Raw genomic sequence first — 21,338 nt, 5'->3', positions numbered from 1 at the left:
TGCCCATTGGAAGAGTGGGAGAGGTCACAGTGGAATAAAAAGACAAAATCAATGCCCCTTGGAAGAGTGGTGGAGGTTACAGTGGAATAAAAAGACAATATCAATGCCCCATGGAAGAGTTGTGGAGGTCACTGTAGCTTAACAAGATTGTCTTAATGCCCCTTGGAAGAGTGGTGGAGGTCGCAGTGGAATAAATATACAATGTCAATGCCCCTTGGAAGATTGGTGGAGGTTAGAGTGGAATAAAAAGACAATACCAGTGCTCCTTGGAAGAGCTGTGGAGTTCAGAGTGGTTTAAATTGACGTTTATAATGCCCCTTGGAAGAGACGTGGAGGTCACAGTGGATTAAAAAGACAATATCAATGCCCCTTGAAAGAGTGGTGGAGGTCGCAGTGGATTAAAAAGACAATATCAATGCCCCTTGGAAGAGTGGTGGAGGTCGCAGTGGAATAAAAAGACAATATCAATGCCCCGTGGAAGGGACGTGGAGGTCACAGTAGCTTCACAAGACGGTTTTAATGCCCCTTGGAAGAAAGGTGAAGGTTGCAGTTGATTAAAAAGACAATATCAATGCCCCTTGGAAGAGTGGTGGAGGTCGCAGTGGAATAAAAAGACAATACCAATGCCGCTTGGAAGAGTGGTGGATGTTACAGTTGAATAAAAAGACAATATCAATGCCTCTTGTAAGAGCTGTGGAGTTCAGAGTTTTTAACCAGACTGTTTTAATGCCCCTTGGAAGAGACGAGGAGGTCACAGTAGCTTAACGAGACTGTTTTAATGCCCCTTGGAGGAGTGGTGGAGATAGTTGTGGATTTAAAAGACAATATCAATGCCCCTTAGAAAAGTGGTGGACGTCGCAGTGGAATAAAAAGACAATATCAATGCCACTTGGAAGATTGGTGGAGGTTACAGTGGAATAAAAAGACAATATCAATGCCCCTTGTAAGAGGGGTGGAGGTTACACTGGAATAAAAAGACAATATCAATGCCCTGTGTAAGAAACTTGGAGGTCACAGTAGCTTAACAAGACGGTTTTAATGCACCTTGGAAGAGTCGTGGACGTCGCAGAGGAATAAAAAGACAATAACAATGCACTTGGAAGAGTGCAGAAGGTTACAATGGAATAAAAAGACATTGTCAATGCCCCTTGGAAGAGCTGTGGAGCTCAGAGTGGTTTAACCAGACTGTTTTAATGCCCCTTGGAAGAGACTTGAAGGTCACAGTGGCTTAACAAGATGGTTTTAATGCCCCTTGGAAGAGTGGTTGAGGTCGCAGTGGATAAAAAAGACAATATCAAAGCCCCTTGCAAGAGTGGTGGAGGTCGCAGTGGAAAACAGAGACAATATCAATGCACATGGAAGAGTGGTAGAGGTTACACTCGAATAAAAAGACAATATCAATGTCTCTTGGAAGAGCTGTGGAGTACAGAGTGGTTTAATCAGATGGTTTAATGCCCCTTGGTAGAGACGTGGAGGTCACAGTAGCTTATCAAGACTGTTTTAATGCCCATTGAAAGAGTTGTGGAGGTCGCAGTGGATTAAAAGACAATATCAATGCCCCTTAGAAGAGTGGTGGAGGTCGCAGTGGAATAAAAAGACAATATAAATTCCCCTTGGAAGAGATGTGGAGGTCGCAGTGGAATAAAAAGACCATATCAATGCCTCGTGGAACAGACTTGGAGGTCACAGTAGCTTAACAAGATGGTTTTAATGACCCTTGGAAGAGAGGTGGAGGTTGCAGTGGAATAAAAAGACAATATCAATGCCCCTTGGAAGAGTGGTGGAGTTTACAGTGGAATAAAAAGACAATATCAATGACCCTTGGAAGAGTGGTGGAGGTCGCAGTGGAATAAAAAGACAATATTAATGCCCCTTGGAAGAGTGGTGGAGGTCGCAGTAAAATAAAAAGACAATATCAATGCCCCTTGGAAGAGTGGTGGAGGTTACAGTGGAATAAAAAGACAATATCAATGCCCCTTGGAAGATCTGTGGAGTTCACAGTGGTTTAACCAGAAGGTTTTAAGGCACCGTGGAATAGATGTGGAGTTTACAGTAGCTAAACAAGATGGTATTAATGCTTCTTGGAAGAGTAATGGAGGTCGCAGTGGATTAAAAAGACAAAATCAATGCCCCTTGGAAGACTGGTGGAGGTTACAGTCGAATAAAAAGACAATATCAATGCCTCTTGGAAGAGCTGTGGAGTTCACAGTGGTTTAACCAGAAAGTTTTTAATGCATCGTGGAATAGACGTGGAGGTCACAGTAGCTTAACAAGATGGTATAAATGCTTCTTGGAAGAGAGGTGGAGGTTACAGTTGAATAAAAAGACAATAACAATGAACCTTGGAAGAGTGGTGGAGGTCGCAGTGGAATAAAAAGACAATATCAATGCCCCTTGGTAGAGTGGTGGAGGTTACAGTGGAATTAAAAGACAATATCAATGCCTCTTGGATGAGTGGTGGAGGTTACATTGGAATAAAAAGACAATATCAATGCCCCGTGTAAGAGACGTGGACATCACAGTAGCTTAACAAGACGGTTTAATGCCCCTTGGCAGAGTGGTGAAGGTCGTAGTGGAATAAAAAGACAATATCAATGCCCCTTGGAAGAGCTGTGGAGTTCAGAGTGGTTTAACCAGACGGTTTTAATACCCCTTGGAAGAGAAGTGGAGGTCACAGTAGCTTAACAAGACTGTTTTAAAGCCCCTTGGAAGAGTGGTGGAGGTCGCAGTGGATTAAATAGTAGTGTTGAGCCACCCCCTAGTGTTCGAGTTCGGTTCGGTTCGCCGAACTGTTCATCGAACTGTTCGTCGAACACCTTCGAACACCGTTAAAACCAATGGCAGGCAAACAAAAACACATAGAAACACATAGAAAACACCTTCAAAGGTGTCCAAAAGCTGACAAACTGCTCAGAAGACACAACTAACACATGGAAAAGTGACAAGTACATATAGTCATGCGAAAAGAAAAGAGGTGGAGGAGTAAATGGAGGGGGAGACACAGATATAGGCATGTCATGCGCTTCTAAAATCCAAAAAGTGAGAAGCCGACACGTTCAGTCCGCTCCTGCCCGTGCCACCTCCGTGTCGCCGGGTTTGTGCCAGAGCCGTGGTGAACCCTCACGGCCAGCCCCCTCTCCCAATACTGGTGCCTGTCCGCTGGTGGGTCGAGCGAGCCCCCCTGTGGTGGAGGCAGCTCTAAGCTTTTTAATTTAAATTGTCTCTCTAATTTGAATGAATACACTTTAAATCCATTTACAAGGATCTATTGGAGGGCAAGTCTCATGCCAGCAGCCGCGTAATTCCAGCTCCAGTAGCGTCCACTAAAGCTGCTGCAGTTAAAAAGCTTTTATAAGGATCGAGCTCGGCTGTCCACCGCAAGGCATCCTACTGCCAGTCCCAGCCCCTATGCCTTGGGGTGCCTCCTGATGCTCTTCACTGAGTATCCCGTGGTCCCGAAGCATTTCCTTTGAAAAAATTAAGTGTCCAAACTACAGGTGGTGTAGCTTGCTTAACAGCCGGGATAATCCGCTGACTAGCAGACACTGCTACTAGGCACAAAGTATTTCCTGGGCTAGATGCAGTTAAAAATTTGTAATTATATACTCTCGTTGGATGCTGAGAAAGCATTCCATAGAGTCTCCTGGCACGCCATATATGATTCTCTTAAAAAGCTTGGGGTAGGGGTCTAGGGGACCCTTTTATAGCCAAAATCACGGCCCTGTATCACAATACGTCACCTAGGCTGAAGATAAATGAGGGCTCGTTTGCTACAGAGGTATTGCACCTCACCCAGAGGTGTGATATCTCACTCTCAGGTAAGGATGGAGTGTGGATCAGGACCCCGACACCTGCATGCATTACACCACATTGCCGTGGGGCAGGGAGACCAATATGCCCCTGAGATGGGCACGACAGTCACTGACCCTGGCTGGAGTGGGGGGAGGGAACACTGAGGAAGGGGAACCCTGTAGTGCAGGAGCAGGGAGGAAGCAGTTCCTGGGTGCATTGATAAGGGAGTATAAAAGGTGGGCACCATATTAGTTCAGAGCAGAGAAGTCTGAGCAGAAGTGACAGGGAGCAGGGGCTCTGCATGAGCTCTGCTCCGGAGGCGGGCCTAGTAACACAGGCCCAGGCCTGGAAGAGGGAGAAGGAAGGAAGAGGAGCGGAGAAGGCTCCAGGAACGAGGAACGAAGGGATCTAAGGGGTGCGGACGGGCGAGTCGCCACCGCACGCCCGAATCCACCTGCGTAGAGGGGTCAGGCCAAAGGGGGAGACCGGTCCCTGAAACTAGTGGAGGCGGGAAACGACCCTCAGCTAGAAACCGGAGGCTGTGACATTTACACCCGCTAGGAAGGCACCACATAGGGTCAGGGAAACTGGTGCCAAGTTTACCAAGAGGAGGCCCAAGGCAGCCGGACAGAAGCGTTGGTAAGAAAGGCCAGACAAAGGACACACAAAGGGGGTCCTGTGAAGCGCTCCAAAGTTATCTGGGAGTTGTCTGAGCCCCTCACCTGGTGAGCACAGTACGACGTGGGCAGCCATTACCTGCAGACGTGGTCTGGATAATAAGAACTGTGAGTAAAGGCCCTGGACTGCATCACTGACTCCGTGTCGTTACTGCTGCTGCCCTGCACCATCACCCCCATCCTCCGCATACACTGCCCTGAGGCTATACTCCTCCCGTGGGGAGTTATGCTACGCTCTGCTGCACCCACAACACCAGCCTCAGCGGTCTGCCCTGCAGTGGCGGTTCACTCTGACCGCAATCCACGGGTGGCGTAGTCGGACATTTAAACATCAAAACCACATAAATAGTTCCGCCACTGGTTTGACCATCCTGAGCCACGGAACCGGGTCGCCGCCACGAAGACTACAACCACCAGCATCCACCAAAAAGGGTCCGGCTCCGGGTGTCCCAAGGCCCAGGGGGTGTGTCAGAACATTTTCATCACCTTTCACAATCACCAATGGGACAAGGCAGGGATGTCCTCTGTCCCCTCACTTATACATCCTAGTGACGGAGCACCTGCTCTCATCAATTCGCCATAACCCCAATCTTAGGTGGATTGAGGTGGGAGGCACCGAGTACAAGTGCTCTCTATTTGCTGATGATGTCCTAGTATATATCACTCAATCACATATATCCATCCATGCTGTTATGGCTGAAATAGATCACTTTGTTACATGGTCAAATTTTAAAATCAATCAAGTCTGAGGCCCTCGATGTCTCCCTCCCCAAATCCATATAGGATTCCATCCAGTCTAACTTTCCCTTTGCCTGGCCCTCACAGGGTATCAAATACTTAGGAATTCCTATTCATAGAGACCTCTCCCATCTATGTTATCTTAATTTTGGGCCCTTTATTGAACAACTCCATACAGACCACGGTTGGCAAGTTAGAACTGTAAGATTCACTACGTGAACCACTGGTGTTTTGTGGAAAAGCACATGTACACTGTGTTCCAAATTATTATGCAAAAAGTGTTTAGGAGTGATAAGGGAAGAATTTGTTTGTTTGTCAGTTAAACTCATTGATGGTGATGTGTGTCAGGGCTCTTTATATCACTGTAAGCAATTGCAGACACCTGGGCTAATTAGTTTGGCAGGTGTGTCCAATGAAAGGCAAGACTACTTAAGAAGGCTGTCTCACATTATTAAGCAGCCTACATTTTCTGCCAAAATGGGAAAGAAAAAGGATGTGTCGGCTGCTGAGAAGCAACAAATTGTGGAGTGTTTAGGTCAAGGCATGACTACAATCAACATTGTGCGATGATCAGGATGAAGTGTCTTGGCAATCAAGAAGTATGTAGCTGATTCACAGTACACACGTGTGCGTGCTGATAAGGGCAAATTGAGGACTCTTTCCTACAGGCAATTACGTCAGGTTAAAAGAGCAGCGGCAAAAAAGCCTTGTCATAGCAGCAGACAAGTTTTTGAAGCTGCTGGTGCCTCCAACGTCCCCCGAACAACAAGATGCAGGGTCCTTCAGAGGTTTGCAGCTGTGCATACGCCATCCTGTCGACCTCCTCTATCCACTTCACACAAGCAGAAACGGCTCCAGTGGGCCAAACATTACATGAAGACTGATTTCAAAACTGTTTTGTTCACGGATGAGTGCCGTGCAGCGCTCGATGGTCCAGATGGATGGAGTGGAGGATGGCTGGTTGATGGACACCCCACGCAAACACGGCTACAGCGCCAACAAGGAGGAGGTGGAGTAATGTTTTGGGCTGGAATCATGGGGAGAGAGATTGTCGGCCCCTTTAGGATCCCTGAAGGCGCTAAAGATGAACTCCATAATGTATGTGGATTTTCTCAAACAGCACTTCCTGCCATGGTTCAAGAAGAAGAACCGTGTATTTCACAGCAAGATCATTTTTTTGCATGATAATGCACCATCTCATGCTGCACATAAAACATCTGCATCTCTGGCTGATATGGGCATAAAAGGGGACAAACTTATGGTGTGACCCCCATGCTCCCCTGACCTCTACCCCATTCAGAACCTCTGGAGCATCATCAAAAGGAGTGTCTATGATGACGGGAGGCAGTTCACATCTAAGCAACAGCTCTGGGAGGGTATTCTGTCCTCATGCAAAACAATTGAAGCAGAAACCATCCAAAACCTGACAAATTCAATGGACGAGAGAGTTCAGAAGCTCCTTTTGAACAAGGGGTCCTATGTGAAAATGTAACATCACCTAGAATAAAGTTTTGAGTTGAAAACTGTTTGATTTCAGTTTCTAATAACCTGCTAATGCTTATAATTTCAAAAATGACCATTTTTTTGGTCTTTATTAAAATGAAAAGGTTGATCGAAAAGTTTGGGGGATCTAAGAGTGTGGCAACCCAGTAGTCATGATTACTTCAAATTCTGACAATATGAGGGTCATGTTGCAGGTAGTGCAGCAAGAAGGCACTTATGTGTCTTGCGCATCTCGGAGCCCCAAAATTATTTTCCGGGCTAGATGCAGCTAAAAATTATTATTAATTTTAAATCTGGTGGAGCTTAGTATAGATGGCCTAATAGGATCAGTGCTGCACACTGCTACAAAGCCCAAATTATTTTCCAGTCAAGATACAGATAAACATGATTAGTAATTTTAAATCTGGTGGAGCTTATTATAGATGGCCTAATAGAATCAGTGCTGCACACTGCTACAAAGCCCAAATTATTTTCCAGCCAAGATACAGATAAACATGATTAGTAATTTGAAAGCTTAAAACGGTTGGTAGGGTGATTTTAACCAATCATCAAGCTTTTACTCTCCCCAGGATGACACAGGGGTAGAAAAGTCATTTCGGATCCATGATTTGTTCAACTTTATGAACGTGAGTCTGTCTACATTATCAGTGGAGAGCCGCGTGCGCTTATCTGTCAGCACACCACCAGCAGCGCTGAACACACGTTCAGACAGAACACTGGCTGCGGGGCATGACAAGATCTCCAAGGCGTAAGTGGCTAGCTCCGGCCATTTATCCAGATTGGAAGCCCAAAAAGAGCAAGGGTCCAGTGACACAGTCATGGCTTCAATGTTTACTTGGAGATACTCCTGTACCATCGTCTCTAGGCGTTGACTATGTGTCAGACTTCTTGTCTCCTGTGGCCTTGCAAAGGATGGGCTAAAAAAGTGGTGAAATGATTCCGCAAAATTGATGTTACCAGCAGATACTGTGGTTCTGTTACGGTTTGAGTGCTGAACACTTGACGGTCCCACGGTTGGCAAGTTGGAACTGTGAGATTCACTACGTGCACCACTGGTGTTTTGTGGAAAAGCACATGTAAGATTCTGCAACAGTCTCTGCTGATACTCCTGCATGCGTGCATCCCTTTCTATGGCAGGAATAATTTCTGCAAATTTACTTTTGTACCGGGGATCTAACAGTGTGGCAACCCAGTAGTCAGGATTATTTCTAATTCTCACAATTCGAGGGTCATGTTGCAGGTAGTGCAGCAAGAAGGCACTCAAGTGTGTTGCGCATCCAGGAGCACCAAGTCCCTGTTGTGTTGGTGGCGAGGTAACAATCATGCTTCCTTCCTCTGTCCTCTCCCCCCAACCTCGCACAACAGAAATGTGATCAAGGTCTCCCTCGTCTGATGAGTCTTCCATCAGTTCGTCCTCCACTCCTTCCTGGGCTCCTGCACCTTCCTCACTAGTTTGGCTGCTACCATGCGCCCTGGTAAAACCATCTCCCCCACCCTCACATGCCTGCCTCCTTGGTGCTGCCGACCGTCTGGACCTTGCAGATGTTAGCCCTTCCGCATACAACTCCTCCTCCTCTACTTCCTCCACCTCCTCTGGTGCCACCACCTGACTCCGAATTCTGTTTAACATGTGCTCCAGCATGTAAATCACCGGAATAGTCATGCTGATAATGGCATCGTCAGCACTAAACATCTTCGTCGCCATTTCAAAACTATGCAGAAGGGTGCATAGGTCCCTGATCTGAGACCACTCCTCCAGCGTGATTTGCCCCACCTCTGGATCTCGTTGGCCCAGGCTATACGTCAGAACGTATTGCACCAGGGCTTTTCGGTGCTGCCACAGTCGCTGCAACATGTGCAGAGTTGAATTCCACCGGGTAGGCACGTCGCATTTTAGCCGGTGAAGTGGCAGGCCCAACGACTTCTGTAGAGATGTAAGTCGCTGAGCTGCGGGATGCGAACGGCGGAAGTGAGCACACAGCGACCGTGCCCTCTGCAGAAGGCCATCTAGTCTGGGATAGTGGGCTAAAAATTGCTGGACAACCAGGTTCAACACGTGAGCCATACAAGGCACGTGTGTGACATTGCCCCGGCGAAGGGCCGCACCCAGGTTTGCAGCATTGTCGCACACGGCCTTCCCTGGTTTCAGGTCCAGTGGAGACAACCATTCATGAAATTGGTTCCCCAAAGCTGACCACAACTCCTCAGCTGTGTGACTCACATTTCCCAGACATTTCAAAGTAAAAACCGCCTGATGACGTTGAGCCCTACTGCCAGCATAGTAAGGAGGTGTGCAGGATCCCTTCTGCGCAGTTAGAAAGCTTGTGGCATGACCAGACAGGCTTTGGGTGCAGGTGGAAGACCGAGAGGAGGTTGAGGAGGCAGAAGCAGTGGAGGAACTTTGACATAAAGAGGATTGACGCACAACTCGTGGGGACGGCAAGACTTGGACAGCAGCCCCTTGTCCTGCTGTCACCATAGTTACCCAGTGCCCAGTCAGCGACATGTAACGCCCCTGTCCATGCCTACTCGTCCAAGTGTCTGTAGTGAAATGCACCCTGTCACACACAGAGTTTCTCAAAGAAGCGGTGATGTTGTGTGCGACATGCTGGTGGAGCGCAGGCACACCTTTCTTTGAGAAGTAGTGACGACTGGGCATCTGGTACTGGGGCACTGCGACGGACATAAGGTCTCGAAAATCCTCTGTGTCCACCAGGCGGAAAGGCAGTATTTCTGTAGCCAAGAGCTTGCAGATGGTGAAATTCAACCTCCAAGCTTTCTCATGGCTAGGAGGAAATGGTCTTTTACTTGTCCACATCTGAGGGACCGAGGGCTGGCTGTTGTGCTTAGACGGGGTTGATAAGGGTGTCCCCGGCAAACTGCCGGTCTGTGAGGAAGATGCAGGCGGACATGTTAGGTTGCCTTGATCCAAAGATGGTGCTATCGATGTCGGACAGCGCTCAACACCAGCTGGTGTTCCCACCTCCAAAGAAAATGATGACCTGCCAATCACGCTGGCTGTTGCGGGTAAAGAGGTGGCAGGTCTGCGCCCCAAAACAGGTGTGACTGCTGTCCCCCCAGTCACAGAGGATGAAGAGGCCGCGGATGCACAAGATATGGCAGACAGCGGTTGGCCCGGCCGGCTAGGCCGCATTGTAGCACACTGAGCTTCCCACTGCAACTTATGCTTCATGTCCATGTGTCCGTTCATGCATGAAGTACTCAAACTATGTATTTTTTGGCCTCTACTTAGCTTTTGCTGACAAATGTTACAGATAACACGAGTTGGGTCATCTTTATCGATCTGAAAAAATGCCCAGGCTATGCAAGGCTTAGCACCCATGCGACCTGAAGAGCCACCACGACTTGTGGTGAGAGGCAGAGTTGTGTTTGAGGATGCAGTTGTTGACGTGCTTCCAGTACTACGTCTCTGTCTAGGAAGGCGCAACCTGACCTCGTCGTCACTAGCATCTTCCTCCACCTCCTCTGCTGACCTCATCTCTTGGCTGACTGTGGGTTGACAGTAAGTGGGATCTCCAACCTCATCATCATCACCCTGTGCGTTATCACACCCGTCGTCCTCAGAGCCAACCTGTTCCTGCCCTGACAAAAAACTAAAGTTGTCGCTCCAATCAGGTATTTGAGTCTCATCATCGTCTTCCTCATTGTCTCCACCAACAGGAGTTACAGTTTGGGAATGAGGGTCTACATTATGGTCAGAACCTTCTGAGTCTGGTCCTGGATCCGACTCATAAAGATTCTGGGCATCAGTGCAGATCATTTCCTCGTCTGGATTCACAGAAGCGCTGGAGTCGACCTCTGATTCCCAGGCTATAGTATGAGTAAACAGCTCTGCAGACTCAACCATCTGTTCTACCTCATACTCAGACGGGCAGCTGGAGATTTGGGAGCTGTGAGGAAGCAAGTGCGATTGGGGTGACACCTTTGAGGACTGGAGTATTTGTGATGTTGAAGTTGATGTGGAGGAGAGCCCACTTAAAGGAGCACTTGATATCCGTTGAAGCACCTGCTGTTTTTGTGCCTCATCTGGAATTTGTAGCGATTCAGAGCTAGATGCAGAAAAAAATTATATTCAGTTTGCAACCTGATGGAGGTCAGTATAGATGGACTAATAGACCAAGTCCCACACACAGCTAGAAGGCCAAATATTTTTTCAGAGGTAGATGCAGATAAAAATTATTTTTAATTTGCAGCCTGATGGAGGTCAGTATAGATGGACTAATAGAGAAAGTCCCACACACTGCTAGAAGGCCAAATATTTTTTCAGAGCTAGATGCAGACAAAAAATTATTTTGAATTTGCAACCTGATGGAGGTCAGTATAGATGGACTAATAGAGAAAGTCCCACACACAGCTAGAAGGCCAAATATTTTTTCAGAGCTAGATGCAGAAAAAAATTATATTCAGTTTGCAACCTGATGGAGGTCAGTATAGATGGACTAATATAACAAGTCCCACACACATCTAGAAGCCCAAATATTTTTTCAGAGGTAGATGCAGAAAAAAATTCTATTCAGTTTGCAACCTGATGGAGGTCAGTATAGATGGATTAATAGAACAAGACCCACACACAGCTAGAAGCCCAATATTTTTTCAGAGGTAGATGCAGAAAAAATATATATTCAGTTTGCAACCTGATGGAGGTCAGTATAGATGGACTAATAGAGAAAGTCCCACACACAGCTAGAAGGCCAATATTTTTTCAGAGCTAGATGCAGATATAAATTATTTTTAATTTGCAACCTGATGGAGGTCAGTATAGATGGACTAATAGAGAAAGTCCCACACACTGCTAGAAGGCCAAATATTTTTTCAGAGCTAGATGCAGATATAAATTATTTTTAATTTGCAACCTGATGGAGGTCAGTATAGATGGACTAATAGAGAAAGTCCCACACACTGCTAGAAGGCCAAATATTTTTTCAGAGCTAGATGCAGACAAAAAATTATTTTGAATTTGCAACCTGATGGAGGTCAGTATAGGTGGACTAATAGAGAAAGTCCCACACACTTCTAGAAGGCCAAATATTTTTTCAGAGCTAGATGCAGAAAAAAATTATATTCAATTTGCAACCTGATGGAGGTCAGTATAGATGGACTAATCGAATGATGCTATGCCCAAAAGATTTTACTTCACTAGCTGCAGTAAAAAAATTGGTATTCTACACACAGGTGGTATATCTTGCAACACAGATAGGCTACTCCACTGACTAACACACTCTGCAATAGGCCAAAAAGGATTAGCTTTGCTAGATTCAGCCAAATGCTGTGAAAAAAACTTGCACAGCACTGGCACAGACCTGCCTGGCAAAAACTGATAGGAACTGATGTAACCTAGTCCAGAAAAAGACTGCAATTACAATTAGTCTTTACTCCCACAACCTATCTATTTAAGAGCACAGACCTGCCTGATAAAAGTCATAGGAAATGCTGTAACCTCATCCTTAAAAGGACTGCAATCACAACTATTCCCTACTCCCAAGCTATCTGTAGATTTGTGCGAAAATTGGCTTGAAATTAACAAGGTATAGCGCACACAGCAACAGCGGTGCCGTCTAACACGCAGCTGCAGCAGTGAGAAAATGGTGGCGACGGGGAAAATGGCTTGGTCTTATAGGGCAAGGACATGTGACATACACTGCCAATGACACATGCCCTTGCTTTTGTGAAAAACAGCAGTTCGCTCCGTGTGTGCGCTGCTGATAGGCTGACAGACTGCACCTCCCCACTGCAAATGCGGGAAAGAGAAAAAAAAATGGAGATCTTCATTATTCCTGCAGAGATCTATCCCCTGCCCCTCCCCCCACCCCGCTGTACACTCAAACTGCGTATTAACTTTAATTTTCATCATTACTGAGAAAAAATCCAGTTATGATTTTGGTGCACGAACAGTTATCGAACATACCCTCGAACAGCCGAATTTTTCTCAAATCGTTCGTGTTCGCCGAACGGCTCGAACATCGCCCAAAACAGCTCGAATTTGAGATTGGCGAACAGTTCGAGTCGAACAACGCTCATCTCTATTAAATAGACAATATCAATGCCCCTTAGAAGAGAGGTGGAAGTCGCAGTGGAATAAAAAGACATTGTCAATGCCACTTGGAAGAGTGGTGGAGGTTACAGTGGAATAAAAATACAATATCAATGCCCCGTGGAAAAGACATGAACGTGACAGTAGCTTAACAAGACCGCTTTAATGCCCCTTGGAAGAGTGGTGGAGGTTTCAGTGGATTAAAAAGACAATATCAATGCCCATTGGAAGAGTGGTAGAGGTCGCAGTGGAACTAAAACACAAAATCAATGCCCCTTGGAAGAGTGGAGGAGGTTACAGTGGAATAAAAAGACAATATTAATGCACCAATGAAGAGTTGTGGAGGTCACTGTAGTTTAACAAGGTGGTCTTAACGCCCCTTGGAAGAGTGGTGGAGGTCGCAGTGGAATAAATAGTCAATGTCAATGCCCCTTGGAAGAGTGGTGGAGGTTAGAGTGGAATAAAAAGAAAATGCCAGTGCTCCTTGGAAGATCTGTGGATTTCAGAGTGGTTTAAATTGACGGTTTTAATGCCCTTTGCAAGAGACGTGGAGGTCACAGTGGATTAAAAAGACAATATCAATGCCCCTTGGAAGAGTGGTGGAGGACGCAGTGGATTCAAAAGACAATATCAATGCCCCTTATAAGAGTGGTGGAGGTCGCAGTGGAATAAAAAGACAATATCAATGCCCCGTGGAAGGGACGTGGAGGTCACAGTAGCTTCACAAGACAGTTTTAATGACCCTTGGAGGAGAGGTGGATGTCGCAGTTGATTAAAAAGACAATATCAATGCCCCTTGGAAGAGTGGTGGAGGTCGCTGTGGAATAAAAAGACAATATCAATGCCGCTTGGAAGAGTGGTGGATGTTACAGTCGAATAAAAAGACAATATCAATGCCTCTTGTAAGAGCTGTGGAGTTCAGAGTGTTTAACCAGACTGTTTTAATGCCCCTTGTAAGAGACGAGGAGGTCACAGTAGCTTAACAAGACTGTTTTAATGCCCCTTGGAAGAGTGGTGGAGGTCGCAGTGGATTAAAAAGACAATATCAATGCCCCTTAGAAGAGTGGTGGAGGTCGCAGTGGAATAAAAAGACAATATCAATTCCACTTGAAAGAGATGTGGAGGTCGCAGTGGAATAAAAAGACAATATCAGTGCCTCGTGGAAGAGACTTGGAGGTCACAGTAGCTTAACAAGATGGTTTTAATACCCCTTGGAAGAGAGGTGGAGGTCGCAGTGGATTAAAAAAGATACTATCAATTCCCCTTGAAAGAGTGGTGGAAGTTACAGTGAAATAAAAAGACAATATCAATGCCCCTTGGAAGAGTGGTGGAGTTCGCTGTGGAATAAAAAGACAATATCAATGCCCCTTGGAAGAGCTGTGAAGTTCAGAGTGGTTTTACCAGACAGTTTTAATGCCGCTTGGAAGAGACGTGGAGGTCATAGTAGCTTAACAAGATGGTTTTATTGCCCCTTGGAAGAGTGGTGGAGGTTACATTTTAATAAAAAGGCAATATCAATGCCCCTTGGAAGAGTGGTGGAGGTTACAGTGGAATAAAAAGACAATATCAATGCCCTGTAGAAGAGACGTGGAGGTCACAATAGCTTAACAAGATGGTTTTAATGCCCCTTGGAAGAGTGGTGGAGGTCGCAGTGGATTACAAAGACAATATCAATGCCCCGTGGAAGAGTGGTGGAGGTTACAGTGAATTAAAAAGACAATATCAATGCCCCGTTGAAGAGACGTGGTGGTCACAGTAGCTTAACAAGACTGTTTTAATGCCCCTTGGTAGAGTGGTGGAGGTTGCAGTGGAATAAAAAGACAATATCAATGCCCCTTGGAAGAGTGGTGGAGGTTATAGTGGAATAAAAAGACAATATCAATGCCCCTTGGAAGAGCAGTGGAGTTTAGAGTGGTTTAACCAGACGGTTTTAATGTCCCTTGGAAGAGACGTGGAGGTCACAGCAGCTTAACAAGATGGTTTTGATGCCCCTTGGTAGAGTGGTGGAGGTCGCAGTGGATTAAAAAAGATAATATCCATGCCCTTTGGAAGAGTGGTGGAGGTCGCAGTGGAATAAAAACATAATATCAATGCCCCGTGGAAGAGCCGTCGAGGTCACAGTAGGTTATCAAGACGTTTTAACTCCCCTTGGAAGAGTGGTGGAGGTCGCAGAGAATTAAAAAGACCATATCAATGCCCCTTGGAAGAGTGGTGGAGGTCGCAGTGGAATGAAAAGTCAATATCAATGCCCCGTGGAAGAGACGTGGAGGTCACAGTAGCTTAACAAGACGGTTTTAATGCCTGTTGGAAAAGTGGTGAAGGTTACAGTGGAATAAAAAGACAATATCAATGTCCCTTGGAAGAATTGTGGATAGTGTTGAGCTTTCCGATACTGTAATATCGGTTATCGGCCGATATTCGCGGTATCGGAGTTCCGATACTGAGTTCCGATATTTTTACAATATCGAATACCAGAATCGGAAGTATCCATAATGCCTGCGCTCTGCATTGTCTCTGAAGGATGACAAGCTGGATATCAGCGCTCAGCTGCGATCCAGCCTGTCATCAGAATGCCATCCCAGATTTCTCCTGATTGTATAAAAGCCGGCGGGCGGTAAATAGCCGCCGGCTTTTAAACAATCACACAGCCCCATACTGCTTCCCCGCAGCCTACCACCCCGATCCTCCGCTCCCCTCGCCACCTCCCATCCCGATCGTAAGTTAGGACCGGGCGGGGAGCGCAGCACCAGGGAGCGGGGAGCGAAGGATCCGGGCCGGGAAGTCGGCAGTGAAAAGACTTCACCGCCGGCTGTCCCGTTCTGTGCAGCGCTCTCCCGCCGGTTATTTCAAGTGAACAGCTGAGGTATCAGGTGATGCTGATCGGCTGTTCATTTGAAGTAGCCGCGGTGCCCTCAGAGTGTTCGTGTGAGTTCATCCTTGACTGCATTGCATGAACTCACATGAACTTTCCCACGGCCGCACAGGTCAGCCTCACCTCCCAGACCATCAGACCGGTCATGATTGGTGTCTGCGCGGTGTCTGCACGATGTGTGCGCGATGAGTGCGCGATGTGTGCGTGACGTGTGCGCGATTTGTGTGCGCAGGCAGACATAGGTCGATGTGACACTACTACTCCCATCGGCCTATGTCTGTCCCCCGTCCACTCGTGCCAGCAGGATCAGCTTGATGGGAGCAGTAGTTCCCATCAGCCTGATCCTGCTATTTAAATTGCCCTTTAAACTGGCCCATATGTTATTTTGTCCCCCATAGTTTTCTATTTTTGCCCCTATACATGTTTTATTTAGGCCCCCATATTTTTTTGGGGGGGTTGTTGGTCCCCAATAAATTTTAAATACATTTCATTGGTGGCCAGTGGTTACCTAAAATAAATTAGTTTATACATTACCTGTCCCCGCCGATCGCCACCTAAAATAAAGTAAAAAATAAAAAACTACACCTATACTCACCTAGACACCTAATTCCCCGAAGCCATTGATCTCCTGTAATAAAATATAAAATGATAAACCACAACCTTATCCTTACCCCTCCGTAGTAGTCCACAAGTGTCCCACGAAGATCTCCAGTTTAGAGCAGCCACATAAAATGTGACCGCTCTAAACCGCTGCCGCCGCTACAATAACGGGGCCTTAAAGCAGCCCCGTCATTGCATAAGCGGGTTCGCCGGAGTTCAGGCAGCGCTGCTCCGGTCAGCTCCTTTACGGCCCTGCTGTACCATGAGAAATTCCCACGGTACAGCAGTGCCGTAAAGGAGGTCTCCGGAGCTGCGCTGACTGAATGCACTCCGGTGACCTCAGTCAGTGGCTCCCGCTGCCGGGAGCGGACGTGTTCCCGCCAGTGTGAGCTTACAGCAGCCATGCACAGCTGTCACCATCTCCAGATGTGACAGCTGTGCATGGGAGATCAGCGCAGGAACGTGGACAGGTAACTATTTTTTTTTAGTAAACTAAGAATTAAATAAAATGGTGTGTTTTATTTCAAATAAATTATTTTTTTCTGGGTGTAGTGTGTGTTTTTTCTTTTTAACACTTTTTAGGTTAGTAATGGGGGTGTCTTATAGACGCCCATCATTACTAACCTGGACTTCACGGCAGCTGGCGCTGACATGAACCCCACCACTATTACCCCCTGCCACCGCACCAGGGCAGCGTGGAAGAGCGAGGCTAAGTGCCAGAATTGGCGCATCCTATGGATGCGCCTTTTCTGGGGCGGCTGAGGGCTGGTGTTTCTAGCCTGGGAGGGGGCCAATATTCATGGCACCCTTCCTGGGCTATTAATATCAGCCCCCAGCTGTCTGCCTAGCCTTTGCTAGCTATTAAAATAGGGGGGACCCCACGTCAATTTTTTTGGGCTGTCTCCCCATTTTAATAGCTAGTAAAGGCTAGGTATTCAGCTGGGGGCTGATATTAGTAGCCTGGGAAGCTCCGTGGGTATTACCCCCTTCCCAGGCTTCAAACATCTGCCCCAGCCGTCTGCTTAACCTCCGCTAGAGACTAAAATTATGGGGGATCCCACGCCAATTTTTTTTTAATAAATCCTTTATTTTAACACTAAGTGACACTTGAGGGGTTAATAAAGATGCAGTCCCTAAATTATTATTTATTTTTTAATTAATTTTTCCCAAAAATTTTGACGTGGGCTTTGCCATATTTTTGTATGCCAGACAGGTACAGCATCCAGGAACGGGCTGCCCCCAACTCCCAGCTGCCTATTTGTACCTGGCCGAACACAACAATATAGGGAAGCCCTTTTTTTTAATTATTTCATGAATTTCATGAAATTAGTAAAAAATAATACGTGGGGCTTCACCCTATTTTTGTGTCCAGCCAGGTACAACTAAGCAGCTGGGGGCTGGAATCCACAGTGCAGGGTGGCCCAAGCTTTGTGGGCCCCCCCCTGCTGCGAACTGCAGTCCGCAGCCACCCCAGAAAATGTTGCGTTCATAGAAGCGCCATCTTCTGGCGCTGTATCCAGCTCATCCAGGGCCCTGGTGCGGTGGCTCACTGGGTAATAAAGGGGTTAGGGCCAGCTTTGTATTATCAGCTGGCCCTAAGCCCGAAATTCATGGGGTCACGTTAATATTAGACATGACCGCCATGAATTTATAGTAAAGTATTTAAAAAAAACACAAACACCCACAATAAAGTCCATTAATCGAAATAAACACACAATTCTTTATTGTTCTAAATTAAACTCTACTTACCGTCACGCCCATTCCAGCTGAAGCCAACGATCTCCTGCAATAAAAGTAAAATAATAAAGCAACATCATCCTTACCTTTCCATGGTCCCCAGGACAGCTTCAGCTCTGCTACATCGAGATGACAGGCTTGATCGCAGCAGAAAGCTGCCATCCAGCCTGTCATCCCACAGACACTGAGAAGCGCAGGCATGCTTATACTCCTCAGTGTCTGGCTGTGACGGCATCCAGATGAGCTGACAATGAACTCAGCTCACCTCATGCATTTCACTGACAGCGTGGGAGAATTCTCCAGTGCATGCGGTGAGCGTGAGAGACTCGGATCATCTGGATGCCGTCACAGCCTGACACTGAGGAGCGCAAGCATGCCTGCGCTTCTCAGTGTCTGCGGGATGACAGGCTATATGGCAGCTTTCTGCTGCGATCCAGCCTGTCATCTCGATGTAGCAGAGCTGGAGCTGTCCTGGGAACCATGGAAAGGTAAGGATGATGTTTATTTATTATTTTTCTTTTATTCCAGGAGATCGTTGGCTTCAACTGGAATGGGCGTGATGGTAAGTATGGTTTAATTTAGAACAATAAAGAATTGTGTGTTTATTTCAATTAAAGGACTTTATTCTGGGTGTTGTGTTTTTTTTAAATACTTTACTATAAATTCATGGCGGTCATGTCTAATATTGGCGTGACCCCATGAATTTCGGGCTTAGGGCCAGCATATAATACCAAGCTGGCCCTATCCCCTTTATTACCCAGTGAGCCACCGCACCAGGTCCCTGGATGAGTTGGGTACAGCGCCAGAAGATGGCGCTTCTATGAACGCGCCATTTTCCAGGGTGGCTGCGGACTGCAATTTGCAGCAGGGGGGGGGCAGAAAGCTTGGGCCTCCCAGCGCTGCGGATTCCAGCCCCCAGCTGCCTAGTTGTACCTGGCTGGACACAAAAATAGGGCGAAGCCCCAAGTATTTTTTTTTTAAATTATTTCATGAAATTCATGAAATAATAAAGAAAAAAAGGGCTTCCCTATATTGTTGTGTCCGGCCAGGTACAAATAGGCAGCTGGTGGTTGGGTGCACTTCAATTTTTTTTTAATTATTTCAGGTAATTCATGAAATAATTAAAAAAAATTGACTTGGGGCTTCGCACTATATTTGTGTCCAGCCAGGTACAGCAGGCAGCAACGGGCTGCACCCAACCACCAGCTGCCTATTTGTACCTGGTTGGACACAACAATATAGGGAAGCCCTTTTTTTCTTAATTATTTCATGAAATAATAAAAAAAAAAAAAAACGTGGGGCTTCGCCCTATTTTTGTGTCCAGCCAGGTACAACTAGGCAGCTGGGGGCTGGAATCTGCAGCGCAGGGAGGCCCAAGCTTTCTGGGCTCCACCCGCTACAAATTGCAGTCCGCAGCCACCCCAGAAAATGGCGCATTCATAGAAGCGCCATCTTCTGGCGCTGTACCCAACTCATCCAGGGCCCTGGTGCGGTGGCTCACTGGGTAACAAAGGGGTTAGGGCCAGCTTGGCATTATCAGCTGGCCCTAAGTCCGAAATTCATGGGGTCACGCCAATATTAGACATGACCGCCATAAATTTATAGTAAAGTATTTAAAAAAAAACACAACACCCAGAATAAAGTCCTTTAATTGAAATAAACACACAATTCTTTATTGTTATAAATTAAACCATACTTACCATCACGCCCATTCCAGCTGAAGCCAACGATCTCCTGCAATAAAAGAAAAATAATAAAGCAATATCATCCTTACCTTTCGATGGTTTCCAGGACAGCTCCAGCTCTGCTACATCGAGATGACAGGCTGGATCGCAGCAGAAAGCTGCCATCCAGCCTGTCATCCCGCAGACACTGAGAAGCGCAGGCATGCTTGCGCTCCTCAGTGTCAGGCTGTCACGGCATCCAGATGAGCCGAGTCTCTCACGCTCACCTCATGCGCAGGAGAATTCTCCCACGCTGTCAGTGACGTGCATGAGGTGAGCTGAGTTCATTGTCGGCTTATCTGGATGCCGTCAAAGCCAGACACTGAGGAGCGCAAGCATGCCTGCGCTTCGCAGTGTCTGCGGGATGACAGGCTGGATGGCAGCTTTCTGCTGTGGTCCAGCCTGTCATCTCGATGTAGCAGAGCTGAAGCTGTCCTGGGAACCATGGAAAGGTAAGGATGAGGTTGCTTTATTATTTTTCTTTTATTGCAGGAGATCGTTGGCTTCAGCTGGAATGGGCGTGATGGTAAGTATGGTTTAATTTAGAACAATAAAGAATTGTGTCTTTATTTCAATTAAAGGACTTTATTCTGGGTGTTTGTGTTTTTTTTTTAACTTTGACTATGGGGTTAGTAATGGGGGTGTCTTATAGACGCCTCTCCATTACTAACCTGGGCTTGATGTCAGCTGGCATTATAAGCTGACATCAACCCCAGGCCTATTACCCCACTGCCACTGCTACAGGGCAATGGGAAGAGCGAGGCTAAGTGCCAGAATTGGCGCATCCTATGGATGCGCCATTTCTGGGGCAGCTGATGGCTGGTGTTTCTAGACTGGGAGGGGGCCAATATTCATGGCACCCTTCCTGGGCTATTAATATCAGCCCCCAGCTGTCTGACTAGCCTTTGCTAGCTATTAAAATAGGGGGGACCCCAAGTCATTTTTTTGCGGGGGTCCCCCATTTTAATAGCTAGTAAAGGCTAGGTATTCAGCTGGGGGCTGATATTAGTAGCCTGGGAAGCTCCGTGGGTATTACCCCCTTCCCAGGCTTCAAACACCTGCCCCAGCAGTCTGCTTAACCGCCGCTAGAGCCTAAAATTATGGGGAACCCCACGCCAATTTTTTTTTTAATAAATCCTTTATTTTAACACTAAATAACAAGTACAGTAAGCAACACTGTCACTGTACTTCATATATATGTTACTGACATGTTTCTATCTATCTAATCTATGTGTGATGCTCTATTCTTTCTGTTATAAATTATCGGGTACCGCTGCTGAATTGCCGGCCGGCTTTTTTAAAGAGACGGTGCATGAAAACACTGTTATTTTTTTAAATAAATCCTTTACACTAAATGACAAGTACAGTAAGCAACATTGTCACTGTACTTCATATATATGTGACTGACATGTTTCTATCTATCTAATCTATGTGTGAAGCTCTATTCTTTCTGTTCTAAATTGTCGGGTACCGGTGTATGCCGCTGGTGCATTGCCGGCTTTTCATGTTTCACTGTGAGCACTGTTCCCATCGATTGGGGCAACCACCTCCACCAATATATTCTACTTTATTGTTAGTTGTTTTCCTTCATGTAGAATTAACCTACAGGGAAAGAAAGGGTTTATTTTCATACCGATATTTGT

The sequence above is a fragment of the Phyllobates terribilis genome, unplaced genomic scaffold (genome assembly GCF_046119375.1).
Source record: "Phyllobates terribilis strain yellow unplaced genomic scaffold, ASM4611937v1 Scaffold_161__1_contigs__length_4309998, whole genome shotgun sequence".
NCBI lineage: Eukaryota > Metazoa > Chordata > Amphibia > Anura > Dendrobatidae > Phyllobates > Phyllobates terribilis.
This window is presented reverse-complemented; position numbering follows the sequence as displayed.